The following is an 18,790-nucleotide window of genomic DNA, read 5'->3' as shown; positions in this document are numbered from 1 at the left end:
AAAATATAGGAAACTCAAAACAACTTTTTCTATTTAAAGAATTCCCTCCAATGTGTCCTGTTAAAGGATTTTTAGGTTCAAAAGGGATCTTTGGGACCAGCTAGTCCAATCTCTGATGTTTACGGATGAGAAAAGTAAGGTCCAGAGGAACAAAGAGGACCACCCTGGCCCCAGACTCTTCGACGTTTGAAAAGGGTCCCTTGCCAAGTACCGCGAGGGCAGCCAGAGCAGCGTGTCCAGGAAGCCTCTGAACATTTGGGAACCACGAGGAAGTAAGCAGGGCATTCTGTGTTCAGGAAAAGCGTCCAGATAAGAGCTCCCGCAGAGCTGCTGACAGCCACGTCCCAACAACCGGCCGCCAGCGCTCAGTCGCCACCGGGGTCAGAGGGATGAATCATCGGAGGCTTTGTTCTCTGGAGGACAGCACATTTTTCTCTGGCACTCTCTGGTCTGTATCAGGGGATTGTTTCCACCGGGGTCACCAGGCTGAAGGACCCACTAAATCTGGCTTCGGTCCTGTCTTGGCAAGCTGCCACGGCCAGCGTGATGGAGGAGTGTTTACACGTGTCCTGTCCCAGAACACGTTCTCCGTTCTGCCTGATGAAGCCCAGAGTCAGACAGGCAGAGTGGGAAAAGGAGCACTGGACAAAGAGTCGGCAGGCTGGGCTCGGCACCGTCAGGAGCCCAGCTCTGAGCGCGTGAGCCAGCCGTCTAAGGGTTTCTAACCGTGCAAAGCCAGCGGGTCAGGCGCGACTCCCTCTGCTGGTGAGAAAGAAGTGCAGCGTTGTAGCCAGCATGGGTGAAGATCCAAGGCCAAGGGACCCCTGCTGGTAGCTCTTCTCCACTCCTCCTTGGAGCCAACTCTTTGCAGGGGCCGCCTGGACACCGTGTGGGGAAGGCTCTGAAGGAAAGCCGCGCTCGGGAATGAGCGTTCTCTGTTCCATTAACGATGTCTGCCACGGGCCAGGAGGGGACACCAAGTTTCAGCGGACTCGGCACCGATGACTACGTTTATGTTCCTATGGCCAAGAGCCCGTGAACCCGGTGCAAAGTGGGGACAGGCACATGATGAAGTCTCCTCAGAAAGATTGCAGAGAGCTGGCTCGTTTGGGATATAATTAGCAGATAAGGGCACAGGGAATCAGGAAGCCTGAGTCTGTTCTTTGGTCTGTCACTAAATATAATGAATCATCTTGGAGGAAGTCGGTAACGAGTTGGGATCCCTGTGCTCTGCCTCTGTTGTGGTCTGCAGCGCGGTGAGCGGAGCTGCTGTGGGGTCTTTGGAAGTGGGGGTGACATATGGAGCAGCCCTGAGGACCCTGCAGTGACAGGAAGTGCTCCTGATGGGGTGTTTGGCCCAGTTTTGTCTTGCCTTAATTAATGCAATAATTGTGTATAAATTTTTAAAAAATATTTTTTTCCATTATGATATATTTTAAAAGGCAGTAAGAAAAGAGACCAAAAGAAAATTATCTATATTCTTAGCCCTCAAATCCAGCATTTGACATCTTGTTACTTCCTCGATAAGAAGAGAACTTGATGTATGTGTCTTCTCTGATAAGTAGCAAATATATTCCCCCCCCCCCCTGATGTTTAGGAAAATAAATAACAACCCAAGAAAATAGAATACATTAAAAATTTATTAAATAGGCCCTGGACAGTGGCTCAGTGGATAGACATCCTGGGTTCGATTTCAGGTCAGGACACACAGTAAGAGTGACCATCTGCTTCTCCCCCTCCTCCTCCCTCTTCTCTCTCTCTTCTCCTCCCACAGCCAGTGGCTTGACTGGTTCCAGTGTTGCCCTGGGTTTTGAGGATAGCTTCATTGGAGCACATCAGCCTCAGGTGCTAAAAGTACCTCCATACTTGAGCATTGGCCCCAGATGAAATTGCCACTTGGATCCCAGTTGAGGCACATGGAGAGTCAGTCTCACTAGCTCCCTTCTTCTCACCTAAAAAAAAAAAAATTAAATAATAATTACTTAATAAAATTAATTGGTAATAATAATTTCATATAGTTACTGGCAGTATCATTATTACTGAATGGCTAACAAAGACCAGGTGAGGATGACACTCTTTATGCCATCCTCACTTCTAAGTAAATTGGAGACTAATGAGGGCCCTTTTTGAAATGACATGTGAAAGTGAAAAAGGACTAGAAAGTAACACAGAAAAATAATAAACTATTTAAACATTTTTATTTGATATCGCTAAGTTATCCTTTTCAATAAAATAAAATGGAAATCACTTGCAAATGCAAAGGGAAGCCCTGGGCTTGTTCTCCAAGGCAGAGAAGAATAGTGCAGTACCTGTTCGGTGCTGGTTGAACTGCTGGCTCTGAAGTCAGACTGGCTGAAATCCTGGCTCCCCCGAATATGAGGAGAACAGTGCTACCAACCGCATGTGGTTTCTGTGACGATTCATTGAATGAACACATAGACGGTGGTTAATTTTTATGTGTCAACTTGACTGGGCCTTGGGATTGCCCAGATATAGTGTTATTTCTGAGTGTGTCTGTGAGGGAGTGTCTGACTGATTCTTCTGTATAGTTCTATTTCATTTTCCATGCTATTGAGTATCCTTATAACCATTTCTTTAAACTCCTTATCCGATAACTTGTTTGCTTTATTTTATACCTTTATTTCATTCACTCTTTTTCTGTAGATTTTTCCTGCCCTTTCATTTGGGGCAGGTTTCTTTGTCTTCTCATTTTAGCTGCATCTTTGTGTTTGTTTCTATGCATTAGAAAGATCTTCTCCAACTCCCAGTCTTGGTGGGGTGGCCTTATGTCGTAGGTGTCCCGTGGGGTCAGGGGTACAGTCTCCTTGATCACCTGAGCTGAGTGCTCCAGGAATGTCTGTCCTGTGGGTTCTGTAGGCTCTCCTGTTCCAATCGAGTCTTGATTGCTATGGGCTCGTGCGTACACGGGACCAACCGTCAGGCTGGCTGACTGCGAGGTTCAACCCTGACCACAGCACGTGAGCTGCTGTGCAGGCGCTGACCACACGAAGCAGAATTCGCCTCAGTGGGATCTGGTGCTTCCCAAGATTTTCTGCATAGAGAATTGTGAAGCTTCTCGGATCCTTCTTTGAGGTTGCCTGAAGCTGGCCACTGGGCGTGTCCTTTCTGGGTCCCTTAGAAAGGACCCGCCTCAGAATAAAAGATACACACAGACTAAAAGTAAAAAGATGGGAAAAGATATTTTCATGCAAATGGGAAGGAAAAAAAGCTGGGATAGCAACAGTCTGACAAAAGAGACTGTAAAACCAGGGCTACAGTAGGAGAGAAAGGAGGTCGCAGGAAGAGAGGCAGGAGGAGGAAGCGGGGGTGTGCAGGTCCCTGGGTGCAGGGGCACACGAGGCCCGACGTGCGCCTCTGGGTCACCGGATGCAAGTCTTCTGTTTAGCGATTTCTTTGGTGGAAAGAATTATTGGACCCTACAAATTTGGCCATTTCAATTGAAAAAAAATAGAGAAATCAAGGCAACTGTTGACAACAAATGAAGTCGCATCGATTCGTGACTTGGAGGACCAAAGGCTACGTGGAGCTTGGAAGAGAAGTCTCCCGACTGCGCCCCCTGACGGCAGCACACTGACCCCGTTCCTGTCCGACCTGCAGCTCTCCTGCCCTTCGCGGCGTCAGTCCACCCGTGTTGCTGGGAAGCCTGGGTCCCTGCTTCTACCTCGGTTGTCTCTGTACCTACGACACAGCGTTCAGCATCGCCAGGGGAAACGCCAGGGGCAATCTCCTCCCACGTGAGAGTATGTTACCAGGGGCAGGAGTAGCTGCCTCTACAGACTCTTCTGGGCTATTTCCTCGTTTACTCCGAATGAAGTAGACACTGAAAAACAAGTTGCTGAGAGAAACCTTGCCTGTCCTTGCTCTTGCCCACGTCAGGGTAACGAATGTTGTTGCATCTCGCAGTTTTGAGTCTATGCAAGGGAGTGAGTCGTGGACAAGGGAGAAAAGACAAAGGCCATTGAAGACACAGCAGCCTCCAGAGGTCACTGCAGCGTTATTTACACAATCAGGAAGTGGCACAAGTGTTCATCAGTAGATGAGTGAATAAAAAAGCTGTGGTCCATTTCCACAGTGGAATATTACTCAGCCGTTAAAAGAAGAAAATCTTACCCTTTGAGACAATGAGTATGGACCTGGGGAGCATTGCGCTGAGTGAAATAAGCCAGGCAGAGAAAGACAAGGACCGTATGAGTTCACTCATATGTGGAACCCAATGAACAAAATGAACTAACAGAATAGAAACAGACTCACAGATACGGAGACCACCCTGACAGCTGCCAGGGGAGAGGGGTTGGGGGCTGGCTGAAAAGGTGAAGGGGTTAAACAAACAGACAAAAAACAACTCACAGACAACAGTGTGGTGATGACGGAGAGAAGTGGGTTGGGGGAGGTAGAAGAGGGGGAGGGGGGAGGAACGGGGATGGAGGGAGACTTCCTGGGGCTGGCGAACACACAACACAATACACAGTACAGAGGATAGCTTTGTACACCTGAATCCTATATAACTTTATTAACCAATGTCACCCCAATAAATTTTATAATCTAAAAAATAATAATAAAATACAATGCTACTCATTCATTGAGGGTGAACTCATTCATTTATCCCACCTGTGGCTGGACGCTGGGGACACGACAGTGAGGGCACATACCATGTCCCTGTCCTGCAAGCACACGGCCTAGTGAGGGAGCCAGACACCCATACATACATACACCTCCCCAGACCTCACCTGCGACAGGGCGACAGGAGCAGGAAGGACCCTGCCTGGAACTGTGGAGGCCACGCTGGGGGGCCTGACTACGAAAGCTTCCCCGGAGCCCCCTGTACCGTATCCCCTCCTCACTGAAGCGCACACTCTGATTGAGGTCCGGCGAGTTTAACACACATTCCTGTACTGGTTTTACGGGCACGACGGGTGGTCACTCACAAAAGCCTCTGTGGAGTCTTCGAGAGGACCGGGACGGAGCCTGCCAGATGTGACATTGCTCCCCTCATCTTACTGAGCTCCCCAGTGGAGGGAGCTGGATTTGAACTTGGGTCCACCTTCTTCCTCCTCCCTGGTCCCCTGCTCTCTTTCACTGTCTTCCTTCCCCAGCACCGCGGGGCACACACTCCATCCGCCGTTCCTGAGATGTTCCCCCTCTCCCTGCCGCTGGTCCAGACGCCTCCACGGGGCCCGGCACTGAGTGCAATGAACCGGGAGAGAAAGGAGCCCCCGGCCCAGGCTGAAGCCGTTAGGGAACGACAGGGTTCACGCTGTCAACCTCGAATGCTGCGTGGGATGTAGGCATTCGCTAAGGGAATCCGGAGAAACGGGGCCTGGACTTGGAGAGCTTTGGGGGCGAGGTGACAGATACCACCAGAGACCCAAGGCAGGCTGCTTTGCACAGCCCGGGACAACTGGAAGAGGCGGATGCTGGTTGAGCTAGACAAGCTGGGGTTGTGACACGGGAGAACAAGCAGAGTGCCCGTCTCTAACTGGGGGCTCAGAATCAACAGCAACAGCAACAAATCCCTTCTCTCTAATTAAACATTCCTCATGCCCGGGCACAATACCGAGCACAGGGTAGTTTCCCAAGTTCAGTACCAGAATGACCGACTGGCTGAAGTTCTTTTGAACTCAGCTGGGAGCCAGCTCCAAACCTTTCCATCTGCTGACTCCCTTTGTACACAAAGACCACATTTTCCATTTGCCTTAAAACAGCTTAACATTTTTGCTGCATTACTGAGGTCACTTTAATTTATCACTTTGTTTTAAAGAACCACACCATCCAAAAATAGCACAGAATTACTCATTCTGTTCGGGAGTAGGTGATGGTCCTGCAGCCTTAATAGGATTGGTGTAACCTTCCGTCGATTGTGCCAGTGTAAATAGTCTCGGTTTTCTGTGACTTCTAGCAGTCACGAGTGGGAGTCCCTTGTCTTTTTGAAGAAGGTTATACCCTTTTTCTTTTCTTTTCTTTCCTTTTTTTTTAAACCACCAGAGCCACTGAAGAATGTCCGAGTAGCCACAGAGAAGCTACGCTGCTGAGTTCTAAATTCTTCCTTTGTCTGGATCCGGGTAGGCTGAGCTATCCTACAAAGAGTCTACTTACCAAACCTTTCTCCTGCCTGTCCACACTGTCATTCCATGTATCTATTTTAAAAATGTTTAGTTTTACGTTAGATTCCCATGTTTTAAGCGTATAAATAACTTAGTTTAGGATTTCACTGAAGCCTGGCAGACAATTTAAAGAGAGATTTTCCTTGAGAAGCAGAAATCAAGGTTTGTTTCTCTAGTTCTGTTGGGATGATTGGTGACTGCTCTTATCTTTATAATGATCATGGTCCCACCACCACCACCACCACCACCACCACCGTGCCTCTCACTCCCACTCTCTTGTACATGAGAGCCTGGTTTTAGTGATGGTCTGTCTTGAAAAAAACATCATAATGAGATGTGGATGAGGATTGGGCATAGGAATGTCAGTCGACAGCTCTGCTCTCGTGTTTCCCGTGAACTGCTCCAGCCCCAGCCGCTCCAGAGAGGAAGAGTTCTCCGTGTCCCAGAAGAAGAGCAGCCCACCCCCTTAGGTTTAACACAACCTCGCCAGGGTGCAGTCACTATGGGAAGACGCCAGTGTTTTCCACTTGGGTTGACTTTTAGAAAATTCCATTTCAGAGAAGACCTTCGGGAAATTCATGTCATCAAATTCTGTCAAGGAGGCAAAGTCTAACCATCAGTGGCATTATTAAATGCCCTGTATCCACCACAGAATCTGGGCACTCATCATCCCTGTCCCCAAGGAGCTCAGAGAGCTTTGGATATATGACTTTCTTTTAGTCGTCCTCACAAGGGACATGAAGAGAAAGAGAAGGCCAGAAAGCTTTAAACAGTCCTCCCAGCCTGCTCAGTGGCTGTAGTACCACTTCCCTGTTTCTTTTTTCTGGGCTCTTCCAGCCAAGTACAAATGTGGAGACATCGCAGGGTTTAGAAGGAGCTCCAAATACCTATGAACGGTAGAGTCACCAGAACAGAGGCAGCTGTCAGAGTGTGGAGGGAGCCCTGCTTGGGCAGCTAGGCAGTGACCTGGGAAATCCACCTGTGGGGGAAGGCAGCAGCTCCTTACTTCCTGCATGGGAACAAGCAGGTGACTTCGGGAGCCCAGAAACGAGCTATTGGGCCAGGATACACTATGCTGGAAAGACAAGCTCCCCTGCCTTCTGCTACCAAGGAGAGCTGCTGACACATCTCCCTGGCAGTCTTCCAGTTCAGAGAACTCATCTGAGGATCAGCGTAGACTCATCTTCCTGCGGGCTGCTGAGACTCATCTGGGTCAGCGGGAGTTTCCGGCCGTAGGAGCGGCCAGTCTGGGACGTGAATGATGGCGACTCCATATCTCACTTTGTGACCAGAGTGGCCATGGACGTTCTCAAGGGGAAGTCCCTCATGTTAGAACAGTCTCTAGGCAAAAAGTGAACCCAGAGCCATCTCTTCCCTTTCGGCATCTGTATTCCCTCTGGAGCATTGGAAACTGAGACACACACACACACACACACACACACACACACACACACACACCCCTCTTTCCCAAGCCCTCGTTAGCCCACAGCTTACTTTGCTCAATTTGTTTTTACAGAAAAGGTTTAATAAAATGGTTCCTGGTGAGGTCGTGTTGCCTCTCCCAGGGATATTTGCGTTTGGAAAAGAACTAACGTGTGCTCAAAGAATAAAATGAGCCCTGGCCGGTTGGCTCAGCGGTAGAGCGTCGGCCTGGCGTGCGGGGGACCCGGGTTCGATTCCCGACCAGGGCACATAGGAGAAGCGCCCATTTGCTTCTCCACCCCACCCCCTCCTTCCTCTCTGTCTCTCTCTTCCCCTTCCGCAGCCAAGGCTCCATTGGAGCAAAGATGGCCCGGGTGCTGGGGATGGCTCCTTGGCCTCTGCCCCAGGCGCTAGAGTGGCTCTGGTCGCGGCAGAGCGACGCCCTGGAGGGGCAGAGCATCGCCCCCTGGTGGGCAGAGCGTTGCCCCTGGTGGGCATGCCGGGTGGATCCCGGTCGGGCACATGCGGGAGTCTGTCTGACTGTCTCTCCTCGTTTCCAGCTTCAGAAAAGTACAAAAAAAAAAAAAAAAGAATAAAATGAATACACAGGAATTGGCAGGTCAGGCAGAAGAGACATTTCAGCCATGGTACATCTCCCGCCTAGACAGCGAGTATGCCGCCACCAGGTGGCAGGTGCCTGCTGGAAGTGTGGGGCATAGGAAACCGGGAGGCCAGCATGGCAGAGGCTGAGCTCCCTGCAGAGGCCTCCCGGGTTCTCCAGCGGTTTCTGGGTGTCAGCTTGCTTCTCTGCAGAGTGGAGAGGAAGAAGAGCCGGTCCATCCCATCCTTTCCTCCATTTGCTCTCCTGCTCTTCTTCTTTGTCCTCACCGCTGGGGCCACTGTGTGGCGATCAGAGTTGACTGGTCAGCAGTAAAAGCCAGGTGGTGTGCTCCTGAATCGCGGCACAGGGTGAATTAGGGAGCACCGACCCGGTGACAGGATGGGGTCAGCGGCCCAGCTCGGTACCCGAGACGCAGTCCCCCTCCCCCGGCCACTCCGGCTGCAGGGCCATCTCCCTGACTGACCCCCCCACCTATCTTATGGCTTAGGGCTTCAGGATTCAACGTGTTGGCCTCCATCCTGAGGTCTGACCCCCCACCCACCTCAGAGGGACTCCTTCCACCCTGGGATCTGACACCCACCCGTCTCAGAGGGACTCCCTCCATCCTGAAGTCTGACCCCCCACCCACCTCAGAGGGACTCCTTCCACCCCGGGGTCTGACCCCCACTCCCCACTGCAGAGGGACTCCCTCCACCCTGGGGTCTGACCCCCCCACCCGTCTCAGAGGGACTCCCTCCACCCTGGGGTCTGACCCCCACCGCCCGTCTCAGAGGGACTCCCTCCACCCTGGGGTCTGACCCCCCCACCCGCCTCAGAGGGACTCCCTCCACCCTGGGGTCTGACCCCCCCACCCGTCTCAGAGGGACTCCCTCCACCCTGGGGTCTGACCCCCCCACCGCCCGTCTCAGAGGGACTCCCTCCACCCTGGGGTCTGACCCCCACCGCCCGCTGCAGAGGGACTCCCTCCGCCCTGGGGTCTGACCCCCACCGCCCGCCTCAGAGGGACTCCCTCCACCCTGGGGTCTGACCCCCACCGCCCATCTCAGAGGGACTCCCTCCACCCTGGGGTCTGACCCCCACCGCCCGTCTCAGAGGGACTCCCTCCACCCTGGGGTCTGACCCCCACCGCCCATCTCAGAGGGACTCCCTCCACCCTGGGGTCTGACCCCCACCGCCCGCCTCAGAGGGACTCCCTCCACCCTGGGGTCTGACCCCCACCACCCGTCTCAGAGGGACTCCCTCCGCCCTGGGGTCTGACCCCCACCGCCCGTCTCAGAGGGACTCCCTCCACCCTGGGGTCTGACCCCCACCCGTCTCAGAGGGACTCCCTCCACCCTGGGGTCTGACCCCCCCACCCGTCTCAGAGGGACTCCCTCCACTCTGGGATCTGATCCCCCCACCCATCTCAGAGGGACTCCCTCCACCCTGGGGTCTGACCCCCACCCGTCTCAGAGGGACTCCCTCCACCCTGGGGTCTGACCCCCCCACCCGTCTCAGAGGGACTCCCTCCACCCTGGGGTCTGACCCCCCCACCCGTCTCAGAGGGACTCCCTCCACCCTGGGGTCTGACCCCCCCACCCGTCTCAGAGGGACTCCCTCCACCCTGGGATCTGATCCCCCCACCCGTCTCAGAGGGACTCCCTCCACCCTGGGGTCTGACCCCCACCGCCCGTCTCAGAGGGACTCCCTCCACCCTGGGGTCTGACCCCCACCGCCCGTCTCAGAGGGACTCCCTCCACCCTGGGGTCTGACCCCCCACCCGCCTCAGAGGGACTCCCTCCACCCTGGGGTCTGACCCCCACCGCCCATCTCAGAGGGACTCCCTCCACCCTGGGGTCTGACCCCCACCGCCCGCTGCAGAGGGACTCCCTCCAGCCCTGCCCGTGCCCTTGGCCCTCTTTTTCTTCCTGCTCGGCCCCTCCGTGCTCAAGCAGGCTGGAGAAATGCAGTCCCATCGGGGCCCCAGTGGGGCCCCAGCGGTGAGTCACGGGCAGGAGGGAGTGTGAGGGTGTTGGGAAGACCTTCGGATCCTGCCGGCCCTCGCAGAGGCCCTGGGGTGGGTCAGAGGCACCTGCCCGAGAGATATTGGGCAAGGCACCGGTAAAGATTGTAATAAAAATTAAAAATAGAATCTGCAGACTAGGCGTTAGTCTTGTCAGCTCCCTGGAGCCTACCGCCAGGATCCGAGTGATCCCTGTGCTGAGAGGCGTGTGAGGGGCTGGAGCGGGGGCTGGCCAAGGCCAGCAGGGTTCTGGTGTTTTAACTCTTCTGCGATGCTGTGTTTGTCCTCTGCATACCTTGTCCTGGGCTCCGAGGCTATCCAGGTGACCCGCCGTCTGATGTTGTTGGCTTCCACACAGACGTCAAGGTAGCTAGACCAAGCCTGCACTGTCAGGAGCTGCTCACCCAGAGGCCCTTCAGTTCAGGGCACCAGTTGTGTCCCTGGGCCCCTGTCACCTGCTAATGATGGTACAACGTGCTGAGGATACACGGTGAACATGGTGCACATTTTTTCCACCCCTCAGGGGCCAGAAATATAGATAGATAACTTTAAAATAGCATGGGGTGCAGAATGGGCCAGGAGCACGGAGGAGGGGCCCTTGACCGACCAAAGGTGCTGGGTGGGGCTTTGGGGAGGTGGAGGGGGAGGTGAGGCAGTCTGACAGTTACCCAGGCGAGAGGGAGGAAGGGCAGAGCATCCCCAGCAGAGGGCGCTCTCTCCTGCTGTGCACGGAACTCGGAACTGGGCAGGGAAGTGGGAAGGGGCTCATCAGCAGCAAGAAACAGGATTGTATCCTCTCCCTTTGCTACTCTCCCCGCCCCCACTCTTACGCCGACAGAGAGAGAAAAAAATCACACCCAGTGATGGTTTTTAGCAGTTTAAGGGAGGTAGAATAATACTGGAGTAATGTTTTTTTGTTTGTTTGTTTTTTCCAATTAACTTTAGAGAGAGAGGGAGACATCAATTTGTTGTTCCACTTGTTTATGCACTCATTGGTCGAGTCTTCTTTTGTGAGGGAGACAGGAAGGGAGAGAGATGAGAAGCACCAACTCATAGTTGCAGCACTCTTAGTTGTTCATTGATTGCTTCTCATATGTGCCTTCACAGGAGGTGGGGGACTCAAGCCAAGCCAGTGACCCCTTGCTCAACCAGCAACCTTGAGCCAGCAACCTTGGACTCAAGCCAGCGACCTTGGACTCAAGCCAGCGACCTTGGGCTTCAAGCTGGCAAGCCTGCACTCAAGCCAGTGACCTTGGATTTCGAACCTGAGAACTCAGCATCCCAGGCTGACCCTCTCACCACTGTACCACCACCAGTCAGGCTCATTGGTTGATTCTTATAAGTGCCCTGACAGAAATGGAACCTGTAACCTTGGTGTATCTGGACAATGCTGTAACCAAATGAGCTACCCTACCAGGGCCTGAGGCACTTTTCTTAACAGCAGCTAAACCAACCAACAAAAAACCAACCTGAAAACACCCCGAAAGTCCACGCACAGGGAAATGGCTAAACAAATAGCATCCATCCGTCTGCATTGTGGACTAGCGTGTAGTCTTTAAAAAGACTAAGTAAGATAGATCGATACGTAAAACACATAGACATAGCGAAGAAATAGTGTTAAACAAAAAAACAAATCATGGAAAAAATATATAATTATAACACATTCCCATTTATTTAATAAAATATGTGTTTTACATGCATTTATGTATTTTCTATGCATTTACTTACATACACATACATAAACACCCAGACAGAGTTCTGGGAAGAGACGCCCCTCTGGCCAGGGCAGTGGGATTCGAGGTTGGCAAAGGAAGAGGGATTTTCAATGTTTACTCCCTTCGCTTCTGTTCTGTTTGCATCTTTACCTGAGCAAATACTACCCGAGCGGTTTATGTTCCGGTGGGGAGAAGGCAGCTGAGCAGAAAGACAGGTTCTTCAAAGGAGACCGACACAGTCCTGTCTGCTCACGTCCTGCCCTGTGCACATGTGAGCACTGGCATTCCTAAATCCTGGAAAAGGCAAGGTGCCCCAGAAGCTCAGTTTTGCAACCGTCATCATAAATGATGCCCACAGGGAGAACCGAAGTATGTCTGGGTCCAGGAGACATCGACTTGTTCACGGGCTCCTCTACTGCTAGAGGAGGATGGGTACTGTAATTGACGCTCAGGAGTGATCTTTCTGATATCAAATAATTCTAGGTAGCCGTTCTGTGACCACTTACAGAAAGAGAAATAAATTTACAATTAAAATACGTCATTAATCCACTGGAATGCTGTCACAAAAAATAGAATCTAAATTCTCATGTGAATGTAAGTTATACTGGGTCAGAGGCTATTGCACCCAAGGGCAATATTTTCTAAAATGGTTCCTCTTACCCGAGTCCCATTCCCACCGACACATCCATGATGTCTCTTGATCTGGTATAAAACCAACCACACAACGGCCATACCTGGTGCTCCCAACGCTCCGACGGTGCATTGCTGGAACAGCTCCCGCCAGCACCAGATGAGCATGGGGTCCATCTCGCGCCTTCGAGTCTCCCCGGCAGAAGGCCACAGAAACCCTCCCGGTCAGGGGCTGCGTGGAGTCAACCCCGCAAGACCTGGAGGAGTCCCCAATCGATTGCGAGATTCCTCTCCTGGACCTCCGGTTCAAGTCACACGTAGAAAGAGCTGTTGGCCTCCTTCACCCTTCAACTTGCCAGGGACAGAAAGTGACCGTGAGTGACAGAGCTGAATCCTCGCTCGAGAAATCGGAGGCTGCAGGGTTTGACGGCCTGGCCCAGACCGTTGAGCTCTGCGGGTCCGGCCGCTGCACCTGCTCAGCCTCCCTCACATCTCAGGGGGGCGCACGGTGTCTGTGCCGGAGAATGTGTGGGTGCCTGCGTGGCCCTCAAGGGGGTGCTCTGAAAGGCTAGCGGACCCCCCTTTTTAAAGAGGAGGGAGCGGCAGTCTTGCAGCAAAGCCAAGCCATCCGTGTGAGACCCTTGCCTTTTGGGTAAGGTATTTTCTAAGTGAGGAATTAGAAGTCAGAAGGCTGCCCTCAGAGCCCAGAGATTCCCCATGTCCCCATGTGTCTAAGTCCCAAGTCTGTAGCTGGGATCCCAGGACATAATTTAGAGGGTTCATGAACTAGTTGGGTGCAGGAAGAAAAAGAACAAACCACACACACACACACACACACACAACCTGTCTTTATTGTTACTAACCTCTTTCTGAAATTTAGCAGCTTTTTAATTTTAAGAGTGATCACAGAATATTATTCATCAGAACCTGTCACTTTGTCACCAACCAAAAATCACAGATAATTTTAATAGAACATTACAGTTGTCCCAGATATCTCAAAATATTTGCCTTCATTTCTATTCCAAAGTTATGAGAGTTATTTGACCTGCAGTTAGATGCCGTTACTTAATGCTTAATAAAGAAGCACATATATTACGTTACAGATGTTAAAAAAATAGTTCAATAACTGTATTTCAATATAATCCAGACGTCTTTACAACCCACTATGTTTTCTTTTATTGCCTTATTTAAAGACAACATTCTGAGAGGGTCGGCCCGTGTAAACCTCAGCAGACTGCCAAAAGGGGGCCATTTCCAATAAAGATTAGGAAGCTCTGCATTAAGGGGGGTTAGAATGGGACCTGCAAGTGTCCTAAAGGTCTGTGTCAATGTCACTTTATTTACACATTCCTGAGATGGGGCCCCACCAGGCTCCTTGCCCCCTAACCAAACGTGGCGGGGACCGGGGTGTGTGTGCATCTGTGTCCACAGGGTCAGCTCCAGCGTCAGGTTTCGCCCCTCCTTCACAGTTGTTTGAAGCCAACAGCTAATGGCATTAGGAGGATCGAATGTCCTGAGCGGCTAGAAGAAGAGAGAGGAGCTGCCGTGGGGTTACAACCCAGGCATTTTGGGTTAACTCTGCTACCCTGTTTGCTTTGCTTTGCTTTGAATTAAGTGCAACCAACGTGTTCTGAAATGAAAGAATACGTCAGAGACCTGTAAGTTGCTGGTTTGATTTTCTCAGTTGGGTATCCATCCCTACATAGTGGCTTATCGATTTGATTAGTGAGAGTCAGGCTTCTGATCAGTGCCCGGCCCAGGCACGATGAATGGATTTCGCCCTAATGTGATCAAGTTACCACTGGGTTGGGCAGGGCTCTGTGGCTGCCTCCAGGCGTCAGGAGGAGAAAGGTGCTGTGATTGATTGCTGATGTCTGCTATGGGGGGGGGGGGTTAGCTGTGTGAACGCCTGGTGATTCTCCTGAGTCTAGTCCTAACTGGATAGAAAGACATCCTTGACCATTCCTTCCTGTCCGCTCTCTGTGATGAGGAGAGAGGGAAGCCTGAATTACTGCAGTACTCTGCCAACTTGTTTTAAACTAATCAAGGAACATGGACCATATTTCCCCAGGCAGAAGATGCTCCCATGTATAAGACGCACCTTCATTTTGGGGCCCGAAATTTGAAATAAAATGTATTGCAGAAAGTGATTGAACTCAATAAATATTTTTATCATAAAATTCATACAACTGCTCATCACGGTCAAAACGCCCATCCATCCATCCATCCATCCATCCATCCATCCATCCAAGAACTTGTCCTCATCTGTGTCTGATAACAAATCACCATCCACACGAGTGCAAAAACAAGCATGAAAAAGCGGGAAATGCAAGTAAAAAAATTTACAACCACTGTATAAGATGCACCCAGTTTTTAGACCCCAAATTTTCCAAAAATAGGTGTGTCTTATACATGGGGAAATACGGTAACACAAAATCCTATGAAACCACCCAGGATGCCCAAGGACAGTAGAAAACAATCCGTGGGGGTGGAAGGGAGGGATTTACTCCAAATAATAGTTTTGTTCAAAGAAAATGGGGTTTCTGTGCTTCCCTCCTGCTTATTAGTACGACATGAGTTTGATCTCATGACTTCTGCTCGGACACACTCCAGTGTCCCTGGCTTTGTGTCCTTTGCAGCCATGGTGAGCGGGGTTAATACTCCCTTGCATTCACAGGTGGCTTTGGCTTCTAGAGAGCTGTTTCTCAAACACTCTCCTGCGGTGTCTCAACAGGCAGGGAAGCTGACTGGTTACCGCTATTCCCATTTTACAGATGGAGAAGCTAGGGCTCCCAGAAGTCGGGTGAGGTACCCAGAATCCTACTGTCAGCTCAGTGCTCTCAAGCACGGGATGCCGCCTTCCATGTTCTCCTGAAGAAGGGCGTTTGAAAAGGAAAAAGAAAACCAACTATATTCCTCTATCCATTCAAAACATACTGCCATCTATCCATCAGTACTTTCTGCATTGGTCAGGATAGAGGTGACATTCTGAACTTTCTTTCTTTCAGAGAGAGAGAGTGTGGGAGGGAGAGAGAGACAGAAAAGAAAGAAGAGAGAGGGAGGAAGGGAGAGAGAGAGACAGAAAAGAAAAGAGAGAGAGGGAGGGAGGGAGAGAGACAGAAAAGAAAGGAGAGAGGGAGGGAGGGAGGGAGAGAGAGAGACAGAAAAGAAAGGAGAGAGAGGGAGGGAGGGACAGAAGGGAGAAAGGCATCAGCTTGTTTGTTGCTCCACTTAGTTGTGCATTGATTGCTTCTCGAATGTTCCTTGAGTGGATTGTTGACCTCAGGCTCAAGCCAAGCCGGTGACCTCGGGGTCAAACCGGTGACCCTGGGCTCAACCTGGCCGCAAGTTTTGAATCAGTGATCTCAGGTTTCACATCTGTGACCTCAGCGTTCCAAGTCAAGGCTCTGTCCACTGCGCCACCACAGGTCAGGTGACAGTTTGGATTTTCTTACTGTCCTCTTATTTTAGCAGAATAAGGGAATCTGCTTAACCATTTGCACTCGGTCCTCCCACCAGTCAATTTAAATTAATGGACTCCTAAGCTGAAATTCTAAAAACAACTTACCAGGCATCCTCATCTGACTGTTGTGCTTATTTGTTTAGAAATGATGAAATAGGCGGTTTGTCTCACATGTCAGTAATGAATGACTGAGAAGGGCTATAGTTTCTTTCAGTTAAAACATGCAAGAAAAGAAGACGAATGGGTTTGCAAAACTGCCTTAAACGAAACCGACAAAAGTGGTGGTTTACCAAGTAACTCACAGTTCCCAGGGGTCTTGCTAGACCAGGGGCCACATTTGTCCCAGCTGCTCGTCCAGTTTTGTCATCTCCCTTGACCCGTCCCATAGCCCTGGGCTCTGGCTCCAGAAGTGTGCCGTTGACTCCCCTCATCTTGTGTATCCATGTACGCACCACCTATGAGCCAGGCCACCTCCGGGAACAGCCGGCCAGCTCAGAGGCAGACTGCTTGAGGGCTGTCCTAACTGAAAACAAAGGACTCTGTACCGTGCATGATGGTGCACCCCAGTCTTCAAGGCTCAGGGAAAGTCTCGTGAAGGGAGGGACCTTCAACCCTTACAGAAGAGTCGGAGACAGCAAGGTAGAGGGGCGAGAAACCCATGAAAAAGGTGAGCGGACTAAAGAATGAGTCCAGGGCAGAGGGTGTGGCTCGGGAGCAGAGACTGTGAGCCCTAGGGCGGAGGAGGGGAAAGGTGGTGAGAACACGGCTGGGGAAGTAAGCAAGGACCAAGGTCATAAACAAGTTCAGACGCACACTCAGAATTTGGGGTCATGTCCTGAGAGCAACGGGTAGCCACTCTTGTATTAATTTTGTCACGTTTGCTACGGTGGCTCTGTGAGGAGGAGTCGAGGGGAACTGGGCTGCAAGCAGGGGGGCCAGCCTCAACCCAGCAAAGGGTTCTAGTGCCTGAAATAGAGTAGAGAGAGGGGAGATGGGGGGGAGACATCAGGCCTCCCCGGCCCGTCTTCCCGCGCGGCAGGTGGTTCTGGCTGGATCTCTGGCCTCCCCAGGCCCGTCTTCCCGTGCGGCAGGTGGCTCTGGCAGCTGGCTGGATCTCCGTCGCTGGGTTGGCACTTTGGCGTGGCTGGTTGGCACTGATGCCGGACCTCCGGGGATCAGGCACAGGGACGCTCCCCAGGGGGCAAGAACAGCGGTGGGTTGAGCACAGGGAGCCTGCAGCAGGGTTCCTGTCAGGCTCTCAAGTTAAATGACCAAGACCGGGGTTGTCAATACGGTTCACTCCGGGCGCCAGGTCTCACGGTAGAGCTTGAGGCGGGCGTTGGAAGCTTACTTTAACCCACGCAGGGCAGTGAGGAGGGAGAGGGAACCACCTCCACGGTGACAGCGCTCAGCTCAGTGGAGCTCTGAAATGATCTTCCAGACGCCCGGGGCCACGAGGCTCAGAGCAGCGCTGTGGCAAGCGTTCCCTGCCCCTGCGCTGACCCTGCCATCAGCCCCCAGCCCCTGGGTGCCCCAGAGCTCCGACCACCCGTGGCTGCTGCCGGCTGCCTGTCCGGTGCTGGCCTCCGCCTCCCTCTGCAGGAGAGCTCTCCCCACACCCCGGGGACCCCAGAGCTCCGACCGCCCGTGGCTGCCTGTCCCGTGCTGGCCTCCGCCTCCCTTCTGCAGGAGAGCTCTCCCCAGCCCCTGGGTGCCCCAGAGCTCCGACCGCCCGTGGCTGCTGCCGGCTGCCTGTCCTGTGCTGGCCGCAGCCTCCCTCTGCAGGAGAGCTCTCCCCACACCCTGGCAGCCCTATGCGTGTCTTTCCAGGGTCCCCGAAGACCAGAGATCATCTTCCCTGACAGTTCAAGCAAAAGCACTCTTGATGATGTTTGGTTCTTGGTTCTCAAGCCTTCCAGTGGAGGATTAGTTTTGGATTGGGGGGGTGGGGTGGGGTCACATGCCTAGCCCTGTACCGGTCACCGAGGTGAAGGGGACGGGGAGACAGTGTGTACACAGCAGCTTGGGATCCCGCCTCATTCGCATGTGATGGACGGGAGTTTGCCAAGCAAGGGGTCAGCTGTTAGCAACCCGAAGCAACTTTTCTGGAAAGAGAAAAGTGTTGTTGTCAGGCAGTTGGGGCTTCACGGCGTGTCCTGAAAGTAATTTTTTTTCTAAACATGGGAACTGGTTTCACAACTTCAAGTTTCAATTTCTTCCTCCGGAAAATGAGGATTAGTCAGGTTGGATGTTCGCTGGTTTTAAACTAAATCTCAAACCACTGAAATACTCATCAGACTTTGGGGTTAGGCACAGAACAGTCATCCACTGTTTCCTCTCCCTACCGGGAGACTCTGGGATACAGCTGTGTCTCTCTGGGTGCAAGCAACAGAAATCAGCCCTGCCAACCTAAGCAAATTCAAGCGTGCCGGGGGAGCAGCAGAAGGAAACGGGCCTCTCTGGGGGCTAGGGCACAGATGTCTTAGCACTGGTGGCCCTTACAGCTCAGGACTCTCCTGAGCACGGAGCCCCGGGCTGCTGCTCGGCTCGCATGCCCATGAAGCTGCCCCTGGATGAGAGCAGGGCTTTCAGTCGGTCAGGGGCACCCAGGGGGCTTTAGGAAGCTAAAATCCTGACAGTGGTGCTTCATGGGCACTTGTAATTATTTGTACATAGTTAACGTAGTTGAATGCCCTCTTCCTTCAGTGTTGTCATAGTTCACAATTAAAAAATAATAATAAGAAGAAGAATCTAGCCTGACCAGGTGGTGGTGCAGTGGGTAGAGCATCGGACAGACACGGAGGACTCAGGTTC

The 18,790-nt window shown here is 52.1% G+C and overlaps 1 pseudogene; it reads left to right on the top strand.

Annotated features, from left to right (window-relative positions):
- Positions 1-949: 949 nt before the first annotated feature.
- LOC136379483 (uncharacterized) lies at positions 950-17,944 on the top strand (annotated as a pseudogene).
- The last annotated feature ends 846 nt before the right edge of the window (positions 17,945-18,790 follow it).

Source organism: Saccopteryx leptura, chromosome 8, assembly GCF_036850995.1.
Source record: "Saccopteryx leptura isolate mSacLep1 chromosome 8, mSacLep1_pri_phased_curated, whole genome shotgun sequence".
Taxonomy (NCBI): Eukaryota; Metazoa; Chordata; class Mammalia; order Chiroptera; family Emballonuridae; genus Saccopteryx; species Saccopteryx leptura.
The sequence above is the reverse complement of the archived record's forward strand: the minus strand, read 5'-3'. Positions and strand labels throughout refer to the sequence as shown.